Source organism: Haemaphysalis longicornis, unplaced genomic scaffold (genome assembly GCF_048455015.1).
Source record: "Haemaphysalis longicornis isolate Haplotype H1 unplaced genomic scaffold, Haemaphysalis longicornis Haplotype H1 scaffold_1, whole genome shotgun sequence".
Taxonomy (NCBI): domain Eukaryota; kingdom Metazoa; phylum Arthropoda; class Arachnida; order Ixodida; family Ixodidae; genus Haemaphysalis; species Haemaphysalis longicornis.
Genome location: NW_027526203.1, coordinates 224,652,326 through 224,663,350, shown reverse-complemented (window position 1 = coordinate 224,663,350; position 11,025 = coordinate 224,652,326). Strand labels below are relative to the sequence as shown.

General features: G+C 48.3%; 1 protein-coding gene and 1 long non-coding RNA gene across 2 annotated transcripts in view; one reads left to right on the top strand and one right to left on the bottom strand.

Moving 5' to 3' along the window:
* The window catches only part of LOC144142355 (uncharacterized), a 58,935-nt gene extending 58,453 nt beyond the window's left edge, over nucleotides 1–482 (bottom strand). The window contains exon 1 of the long non-coding RNA XR_013316957.1: nucleotides 248–482. This is a non-coding gene — a long non-coding RNA (uncharacterized LOC144142355). The remainder of the gene's footprint in view (nucleotides 1–247) is intronic.
* Nucleotide 483: 1 nt separating this feature from the next.
* Nucleotides 484–11,025, top strand: part of LOC144142313 (pancreatic lipase-related protein 2-like) — a 93,973-nt gene continuing 83,431 nt past the window's right edge. The window contains exon 1 of the mRNA XM_077673755.1: nucleotides 484–729. The gene's annotated coding sequence lies outside the window, so the exon portion shown is untranslated. The remainder of the gene's footprint in view (nucleotides 730–11,025) is intronic.

The window sequence follows — 11,025 nt, the reverse complement described above, 5'->3', positions numbered from 1 at the left end:
ACGTCGTGAGTCCTCTCCGACAATCGCGCGGCGCCGGAACCGCCGCACCACCAGTCTCATGCGAACCGTAACTCATGCAGATGTGTCTGACATGCGACTAAACATGCCGTGGGCGAATGACTGGACGCACAACCAACGCCGCTTCACTGTAGTGCCCTGGCAAAATACTGTGACCAGCTATGGGCTTCAAACGATATACAGGGTGATCAAAGTTAAGTCGGCAGGTTTTTTTTTAGATGCAACGCACCTCTTTAACTCGCCTTGTCCCGCGTCGTTGTCGCGGCGTAGTTCGCATCTCTCCCCCATTCTCCTCGCCGTGGCAGCTGCACGCTTCGCCGCTCTCACCGCAGCGCCATCGGGGCGTCAGCGCGGTCAGCGCGCAGCTTGCGCTCGGCTGCGCTCGCTCCCGTCGCCGTGCCAGCTGTGCGTTAGCGCGCAGCTTGCGCTCGGTTAAAAATTTACACCATCTTCCCGCGAGGAGAACCATGGGGTAGATGCGACGCATCGGGGGTGAACATGCTGCGTAAATAGGATACACAACAACAGCAATCCACACGCTGACATCGCTAACATAACGGAAACGCAACGGCAACCCCCGATGCGTTGCATCTACCCCATGGTTCCCCTCGCGGGAAGATGGTGTAATTTTTTTTTAATTAGGCGCTTAGAGTTACGTGAAGACCACTTCTACACTGAGGTTGTGCGCCCAGGGAGACACATAATTGAAAGGTAAATATTGATGTCGATGGCTGAATTAACTAAAATTGTTGAATTAACTTTTTAGTGGCTACAGTAACCAGGCATGTTTGTATTGGAAAGTTAGACGCAATCGCGTTTCCACGCCCTTTCATTTGGCAGAATTCTTCTAGCACGTCCGTACTCCGAGATATCAAACTGCGAAGTTTAATTGCCGTTCTCACGATTACGCATGCTAGAAGTCAAGACCGGCGCATAGCTCCTCCCCTTTGTTCGGTGTTTCGATAGCGGTTCCGAGTACTGCAGATTGCGATAACGCCAGCCAAGACTGAATGGGTGCCAGTTATCACTTTTGCCTATGCCTCCACACGTTGTCGAACTAAACACCGTACACAGCAGTCACGTCACAGAAGGGAGGAGCTTTGCGCCGGTACAAACTGACTTGCATGCGTAATCATGCGAACGCTCAAGCGCATCCTTTGTGACTCTCAAACGGTTCCTTATGAAAACACGGATTGTCATCGGCTCAGACTACAAGCGTCCGTATGGTGCCCCGATGGCGTAACCAGACGTAACGTGCTTAAGGCAACGCTGTCAGTGAAGTGAAAAGGCTTCATATGAACCCTCTTCCCCTAAGCTTATTTCCGTACCCCGCCACAACAAGGCCTCTTGGTCTCCTCCTTCTAATAAAGTCATCAATTCGATTTCCCGACACCTCGGACTTCCTAAATAAAGGTTCGACGACTTTAAGTACCCTTTCGGTGAAGACAAGCTTCAATGAGATAAAGTCTCTCGATCACGAGAAATAGGTCTTCATTTCAACGTGTCGTGTAAAATACTCTGCGAGGCACAAAGAAGACGCCAGAAGGCCTACAACAGAGACGCTCGCTGCTGGCGCCATGAAACCTGATTGGACGCGCGCGTTCATGTTTGTGAGTGTGTGTGTGTCTGTGTGTTTGTATGTATGGGCGTATGTATGTGAGCTGTAAATTTAAACATAAAGAACAGCAACAGTATAGGGGAAAAGCCTATATTTTAAGGGACGAACCCAAGTTTACAAATGTCGCACGTAAGGGGGCGTAAGTACAGCAGGCGTAATTGGGCATTGAAGACTCCATTCAGTCATGCGTTTTTCTACCGTTCAATGATGGCCAAATCATAGTGACTAGACAGAGTGTCAAAACCTGGATTTTGTCCTGCGTCAATTGTACAGTCGCCCGACAGTACTGAATAAGGGAATTACGTACCGATCTCGACGTGAAAGGCGACACCGCTCATCATGCCACCCCTCGACAAAATATGTTCTCTGGCCTATAACTGCATAGGCCACCACGGTGTTGGGATAGCGACTCCGAAAACGAAGCCTTTTAGACGCGACCGTGTGTATCTGATATTCATGGGGAAATGAAAAATTGTCTGAACTGCTGCTCCGTATTCCATGAACGTGTTGGTTTTTTTTTTTTCCGCACAGCACAGATTCTTGGAACCTCGCGCGTCGCTTAGTTTGCCATCTGTTGCCCACGTATGTGCATGTTTCCTATATAACGCGTTTTTACCTGCCCACCCTTGCATAGGAGCCTTGTAAGTGTGCTTGTGTGCGTCGGGTAGCGGTGATCTGATGACATAATAACCTTGTAAACCTTACGGTGGGTTATCCGATATCCCTACCACACGCTGCACGCTTGCATGGTTCGAAAACATTATACTTGCACGGTTGTATATAGGACCCACTGGATTTACAGTTTAAGAAGAGAAGGCAAGGACTGCATTCTGTTCGTGAGTGCTCAGGTACTGTACGACCGGCCTGCATGATCTCTATGGGGTGGAAAGAAGGTTGGAGAATACTACCTTTAGGGTAGCTTCGGCGAAATATTTTCTTGAGGCTTGCTTCCCATATGTCAGAAATTGTAGCGACCCAACATGAATTTATTTGCTTTGCCTACTCACTAATACACTGATGTAGTTCAATTAGTTCTTTTATACATAGCTGGCAATGCACATATTTTTTATGGGAGTGTTTCAGAAAAATTGAAAGCTTTATGTAGGTAGCTACGCACATGTCAAATGGCCGTCTAATCAGAAGCTTATACAGTAGACTCTCGATAAAGGGAACTTCAAGGGACCGGAAAAATTAGTTCCGTTTAACAGGAGTTCCGTTTACTGAGAGAGATGTTCTAAGGTGCAAATTTATGTGCGTACACACTTCTAAGGGTATTTCATGGAACTCTAACCAATAGAAAGTGACTGTAGCTGATGGTTTTCAGAAAGCAAGAAAACTACAAGAAGCGTAGGCAGAGCATTCACAAAGTTGATTTGTCAACAATGAGTCGCTGTGCACTACAAAATGCGTCAATTATTTTTGTTTGAGTCCTTGCAACTGCATCTTCACGGAGGCTAGAGGCCTCAACTTCGCGAGTGCTTACAAGCCACCGAATTTAGAATACGGCAACGTGGTAATGAAGGACGAATAGCACAACGATGGCACGAACGAGGCGACAGGAGATGAACCCTGTAGCCTCGGCGTCTAGAATCGAGACCGAACGACTGAAACAAGAACTGCGATGTTGCATTGGTTGCGCTAACATGGCTAACCACTTACGAGACGAGGCTTACGAGGCCAACAAGGCTAAAAAAGCACGGAGGAAGAAAAAAAAACAAGAACGAAACAGCCGGAACCGTAAAAAGCTGATTCTCATGCCAGTGGGTTTCACGAGAAGTTCCATTTCTGGTTCCGTTTACACGGTGATGCGGAAATTTTAGTTCCGATTACCGAGAGTTTTTTTACGTTATCTGAATACAAAACCAACCAAATTCCAGGCAACTGTTTCGTTTAAGCGGCAATACCGTTTAAGCGATTTCCATTTATCGTGATTCTACTGTATTTGCGGGAAAACCGTTTCCAAAGCGTTGCAAAGTGTCCGTGCGGGGAAAGCTTCCTTCCCTAAATGCTGATACAGAATTGGCCTTTTCGCGTGGCATGTACACCCCGCGTCAAAATAAGCCGGGGCAAGCGAGCGCGTGGCAAAATGCATTGCCGCGACATCTGACGTTGCACTTCTGGTGTCGAGACATCGATGTGCGCGTGCGCGTCCAACCATGCTCGATAGCCTGTCTTTTCTTTGGCTTCAAAAGGCAGCTCTTATTACATTCAGAGCTTGGCGCCAGGGGGAACTGTCTTTGCTCAACATGTTTTGCTCGTACACGCTTCAGCAACCGAAAAAGAGGGTGAAGATGCGTTGCTCGCTCTGCCCTGCTGTGACAGATAACTAATCTTGCCCATCTCGCGGTGACAAAATTGTATCCCAGATGCTCTCCCACCTCGGTATTTGTAACAGCGGCGCTGTTTTTCGCTGGGCTTGACTGCAGCCTGTCGTTGTATTGTTTTACGCTCCCTCCGGAGTTCCCAGCAATGCGTCTGTGTCTACAGGTAAAGCCGACTTTATGAAGATCGGCGGAAGGTTGGTGTTTGTAAGCTGGCCTTCCCACACAGCCTGTTGCGCAGCGAGGCATGAACATCTGCGGTGGGAATATGATTAAAGAAAACGGCTTTAACTCATGTGTTGTTATACGATTTCAAAAACCAATTATATTAAAATTTGCTGATAAGACGACTATACTGATATGCCGAGTTTCGTTTACGTGTCGTAATTGGGTAGTGAAGTTGTAAACGCTGGAGAATTAGTTTGTTGTCATTATAACGAAATCTACGGAGAGAGATTGCCATTGGAGAAAATGGTTGCAACTGCGGCTCGGCGCTGGTTCAGTAGATACCAATCACAATCGGTGGAACGAGTTTTAATATTTTTTCGTAAAACATGCAATTGGTTGGTGAAAGCCGGGAGAGCTTTCGCCATTTCCAAACAAGCAAACGATGCCGACATGGGAAAGTGAGAGCAGCGGTTACCTCGGATTCAAGGGCTTCCATACCAGCCGCTGCTAATCCCAGCGAGTACAAAAGGTGGATTCGTCGGAAAAAACGACAGTGCCCCATTCTTCTTGGCTCCAATGCTCGTGCTTCGGTGCAAATTCCAGCCGCTGCTGGCATTGTCGCCAGCCAGGAAAGGCTTTTGTGCAGCCACACAGTTTGAAAGCCCGGTTTTCTTCAAACGCTGGCGTTTTGTCCTTGGACACTTCCAGAGAGAACTCGTCACGGATTTCACTAGCATTGAGAAAGGGGTCTGCGACAACTGCCGCAACGATGAGTTCGTCCTCGGTATGTTCTGTGACCCTTGGTCGGCCTCTGGGCATCCGCAATCCTTCCTTCATGCGAAAGGCACAAATTATTCGGATCACCGCGGTTTTTGATCGTCCCGTCCGTTGGCATATGAATCGCTGCGGCAGCCCCTCCACGAGGAGTCTCGTTATTAGCTTCCGATCTTCAACTGGTACACGTGGTGACATTTTGATATACTGAGCCCCCTTGTCCTGTCCACCACACGAAATATGTTTTGCGGGGAAGCGGCGGCCAATCGTAAGCTTGAGCGCATAACAATAAATAGCGTCACTGCTGCATCCGTGCCCCACATTTGAAAACAACATGATCACTATGCAGATACATGCTCATGTTATCGGGGGGCCTTTGGCGCCAAACTTTACTGGTTTTTGTTATTTTTTCTTCAGCGCTTTACTGGGCGCTAGTCCTGATATGTTGCCGGGAAAGAATTATCTTGACAGCCGGTCGGCGAAAATGTAAAATCTGGTATATGTTGCCGGGAAAGAATTATCTCGACAGCCGGTCGGCGAAAATGTAAAATCTGGTCAGGATATTTGAGAGCAGTATGCTCGAGTCTAGATCGCAAAATAATTATGTCGCGTTTTACATGGTATATGGGAAGTAACATGGCAACGGGGCCGCAGAGATCGCCAATGCAACATTAAAAAAATTACCCGCGTATTCACCCGCTTCACAAAATATGTGTTCGAAAGACGACTGCAGCAAAAACGTCTGTGTGTTTGAGATTTCGGCACCCGTTAAAGATCCCTATGTGGTCAAAATTAATCCCTAGCCCTCGACAGTGGCGCGCCTCAACGCCTGCGTTGCGTCGGCGCGTTAAACCCTACAATCAATCAGTCAAAGAGGACTGCCTTCTGCAACCCCTGCAATGTAACACCATCTCCTCTCCGGCCCTAACACCCTCCATGTTCTCCTTCCCTTTCACTTCTCGTTTGCTGAATGCCATGAACGTTTGCTCAGTTAAATTAAGTTTTCCACCGTTCGCAGGTAGCACTCACAATTTGTTAGGAGTGCGCGACTATTTCTTTTTTTTTTCTTTTTTTCAGCTGGGTGAAGCTTAAGCAGGTCATATTTTTTTGTTTTAATTCCTGCTATTGTCTCACATTTCTGGAACGTTATTTAACCCGACGATTTTTATTTGCGGTCGTAAACACTAACCCAGCGTGTTTACTCGCCACGGAAAAAAAACTCTGGCATTCTCGTTATGTTGTGAACCTGCATGAGCCATGGGAGAAGCTGAAGTAGTTCGCAATGGTTTGTGTATTTTTACCTTGCCTTTAAGAATTTTTAAACTGTTCTTGGCGGTGTAGTTGAATTGATTGGCACGCAGGCAGACCGACATTTTCGCGTCTAGATAGCGGGAAAAAAGAATACAGTATTTAAAACTAAGATAGCAGCCCCATTGCAATGTATCCTTTGTCAGAGCAGCGCAGAGCTTCACCCTCGCCCGCGGCCTCTGAAGCGTGCGCGAGCAAGACGGGCTGAGCAAAGAAAGTGGCCCCTGGCGCCAAGCGCTGAATGTGACCAGCGTTGCCGTTTGAAGCGAAGGAAAAGACAGGCTAGCGAGTGTGGCTGGACGCGCACGCGCACATCGCTGTCTCGACACCAGAACTGCAACGTCAGATGTCGCGGCGATACATTTTGCCACGCGCTCGCGTGCCCCGGCTTATTTTGACGCCGGGTGTACATGTTGGCGTTATAACTAGAATAACCATGAACACCTTCACCGCCTATGGCGTAATACTATCAAGAAGACATTGTCCCTGTACGTTGAATGAGCTTAAATGAAATTAAATAAATAAAACAATTATGTGTATGAGAGAATATATATGACACCCGAGTACAAACATAAGCGCCACCACCCCAAATCTATTTAGAACCACTTTCTCCACCCGAACTCCATATGTGTGAATTGCTGGAGTATCATCAGATACAAAATTTCTGAGTATTTGAGCACCTCTGGGATTAATATGGGGGCAATTATAATTCTTGCTTATATAACAATAACTCTTCCATTCCGTAATCTCAACAAAAAAACAATTTTTACGGGGACAACAGGAACGTTCCTTCTTCCAACGTTGGCTCACGTGCACAGAGAAGATAGACAGGGGAGAAGCCAGTCATGTCGTGACGAGAAGAGCTGTAGGCAAAGGCGACATAAGGGAACCCATGGACTTAATCTCGATAGTCCGCTGCCTCGTATAAATAGAGAATTACTGTGAGTGTTCAGTTAAACCGTTAAGCAAGATGTTTCGTTTGAGGGTGGTAGTCAGTGGAAACGTTGTCGCCGGGGAAGCAAGAGGGAAGGCGGTAGTGGAAAACTCGGGACAGGAAGTACCGACCTCTGTCGATCGGTAAGAAGTTTCCGAGGAGCGCCGTGCTGTAAAATGACGTCACGGAAAGAAAGAGTCGCACAGCCTGTGGAAAGGGGCGACTGATGACGGCAGAGGTTGTGTAGTCGTTACCATTCACAACCCGCTTGCATTCTGATGTCAACATAGGGAAAGGGTCGAGTAAGTTGTCAGATGGGAAAGTTTAGTCGGAAAACTAGCCGGTGACGTGGGCCGGCTGGGAGCACGGGTGGGGTCTTCCGCCGTTGGCAAGAGTCACATGCGCTGACACGGCGCTACCCCGATCTGGACCGACCGGAGCAGTAGTAGCGACAACGTGCGCGGTCATAGGTACAGGCCAAGCCGAGGTGACCAGTTGTGGGCACCTCCATGGAGCTGGTGTAGTAAACGCAACCGCAGGTGCTCGAGAGTGACATGTTTAATTCTGGGCCTTCAGAATGGCAATTGTGGCGCTAGAGCACACCATCCTGGAATAAGAAAACGCAGAGAGAGGGGTCAGGAGTTGCCCAATCACTGCTTCCAATTAGCGCTCTTAAGGAAGACTCGCAGTGTGGTTCTTCCCCTATGTGTAGTAAATCCGACGTGGCCAGGACGCACGTATCGGAATTAAACGTCGGAATATCAGGCGGGCGAGTCGACGACGTTGCGAGAAAGCAGTCGGCACTTCTGTGTTGGCGAGCAGACTTGTGCGTGACTGAGAATGTGCATTCTTGAAATCTTAAAGCCGAACAGCTAAGTTGTTCATTAGGGTTCTTTAAAGAGGACAGCCCCCATAGTACATGGTGATCTGTTACAACAGAGAAAGGGCAGTCGCGTAGGTATACCGAATTTGGGAACTTCCCAATCAAGTCAAGACATTCGCGCTCTATGATGGAGTAATTGCGCTCGGATGCAGACAGCAGACGACGTGCGTACGGAATAACGCGATAATTACCATCTTGTTGTTGTAGCAGAACATCCCCTGTTCCCATAGCCTCGGCGTCTGTGCGGACCTCTGTTGGGGTGGGCAGTCCGAAGCGTGGTAAATGAGGCGATGCCGTGAGCAGGAAAACCAAGGTTGAGAATGCTTCTTCTTCCTCTGGCCCGCATGATAAACTTGCGTTTTTGCGACGAAGCGTGGTGAGGAGACGGGTGGTAGTGGCGAAGTCCTAGGTGAACCGGGGAAGCACGAACACAGGCCGACAAAGCTGCCCTTTGTCGACCGCGTATAAGGAAAGTGCTGTATGGCGCGAACTTTCTTGGAATTATGTGTGAAGCCGTTGACGCCAACGAGGGGGCAAAGAATTGTTATTTGGCGGTGTACAAAGCGACATTTCTTTGTGTTTAAATGAAGATCAGCCCTTAAAAATACACCATGTACATCAGCAAATCGGTCGATCTGACTGCCAAAGGTGGCGGAGAAGACGGCGACGAGATGCAGGTAACTTACGCACGTGTACCACTTAAATCCACGTAATATAGAGTCCATCATGCGCTCGGATGTGTCTAACGCATTTAAAAGACCGAAAAGCATCACAGGCCATCAGGTGTTGCAACATGCGTCTTGCCACGGTAGGGATCATCTACAGCAATCTGCTAGCACCCCGAGCGGAGGTCAGTCAACGAGAGAGAGAGAGAGAGAGAGAGAGAGAGAGAGAGAGAGAGAGAGAGAACCTTTAATAGAAAAGGATGACCACTGGTCACGATGGGGGAAAGGAATGGGGAGAGAGGGTAAGAGAAAAGAAATAAATTAATGCGGGTCGTTCTCAGTAGGAGGTGAAGGAGGATGAAAAACTATTGTGAGCCTGTGATGTGGGAGTGGCTCCTCAGTCCAGGAGACCATGGGACGACCTTGCTGTCTCAGCCCTGGACACCAGGAGTTGCTGTGCATCCAAGCCGGCGCTGGTCGTCAGGTTCTCCCACAGCTCAGGAAGGGGAAGGGAAGTGGGTAAAGGAGGGAGGGCTGGGTTGTGTGCGCACCCCAAGATCATGTGTATGAGGCTACATGGGTTAGGGCAGAATTTACATGTGGCAGAGTATTAAGAGGGGTACATCCGATGTAGCCAAGTTGGGTGAGGAAAGGTGTTTGTTTGAAGCCTCCGGAGTATTACTTCTTCTGTTTTAGTAAGATGCGGGGGAGGAGGGGGAAAATGTCTTGATGTGCGGTAATGTTCGCAGGCTTGTCTATGGGCAAAATTATTGCCCGTTAGTGAGGAGTGTCCCGGGGTCCACACAATGTCGATCTTCCTGTTGGAGGCGTGTTGAGCCAGGAGGTTCCACGTAGTTGAGGCCACGTAACCTGATAAAAAGCTGCGACAGACGGCTTGACAGTCCGTAATTAGAATTGTGGCGGGTGTTTGAGTGATGGCGATGGCCACAGCAAATTCTTCCGCGGCCCAGGTAGATGTGGTCTTGATTGAGGCGCAGGTGATGATCTTGTCTTTAGTGGTTGCTACGGCTAAGTAATGGGATGGATTGGAGTAAGGGCTGGCATCTGTGTACAAAACGTTAGGATTTTTTCCGTAGATTTGTTCTTGGGCTTGGCTACGGGCGTGTCGACGACCGGAGTGCAAAGTTGGATGCATATTTTTGGGAAGAGGGCGGACACGAATGGATTGACGCCAATTATGGGGAAGAGGTTTTGTGTCCGTGGTTTGAGGAATTGACATTTTGAGCTCGTGTAAAAGTGCCAGTCCTGTTGGTGCTTGAGTTAGACGGAGACGTTGACTGGAAAGATGACCTTCGGTGAGTTCCGTGACCGAGTTGTGAAGGCCTAATTGGAGCAGTTTAGTTGTCGCGGTGGACATAGGAAGGTTAAGAGCTTTCTTTTAGCTTTGCGGATGAGGCGATCAATGGCTTCCGTGTCACTTTTGCTGAGAGTGAGGTAGGGGGCGATGTAGATGACCCGTGATATGAGGAAGGCGCGGATAAGGCGGAGAAGGTCTTCCTCCTTCATGCCGCGATGACGATTGGAGATACGACGAAGCATGTGGGTAACTTGAGTGAATACTGTGGTGAGCTTGAATAATGTCTGATCGTTCCGTGTATTGGCCTGGATTGTAACACCAAGTATCTTGAGTGAGGGTCTGGGACGTATAAACTGACCATCGAGGGTAATTTGAACTAATTCTTTGTTGGATGCAGGGGGACTTTTCCGTACAATGGTGAGGTCAGATTTTTGAGGGGAACACCGAAGGCCAATTGATGAGGCGTATTGTTTTACAGTGTCAGTGGCTTTTTGAAGGGTATCTTGAATTTCACCTAAAGAACCCGTGTCAGTCCAAATGGTAATATCATCCGCATACAGTGCGTGATGAACACGGGGGATGGCTTTAAGCTGACGAGGGAGGTCTAGGAGAGCGATATTAAAAAGCAAAGGTGAAATAACAGAACCTTGAGGAGTGCCTCGATCTCCTAGAGTGATGGAATCAGATTTCACATCGCCTACTTTGAGGATTGCCTGTCGGTGGGTGAGAAAATCGGCAAAGTAGGAGTAGGTACGCAAGCCGCAGCCTGTTTCGTTGAGACGGAAGAGGATGGCAGAATGAGAGACGTTATCGAAGGCTCCCTTTAAGTCCAATGCAAGAATAGCACGAGGTGAATTTCGGGAGGCTGGTATAAGAATTTCTTCCTTTATGCGAAGAAGGATGTCTTGAGTACACAGATTTTTTCGGAAACCATACATTGTAGTTGGGATGAGATCCCTGGCTTCTAGGTAGGGTTGCAGACGTCGAAGTAACATGCGCTCTACTAAATACCCACACA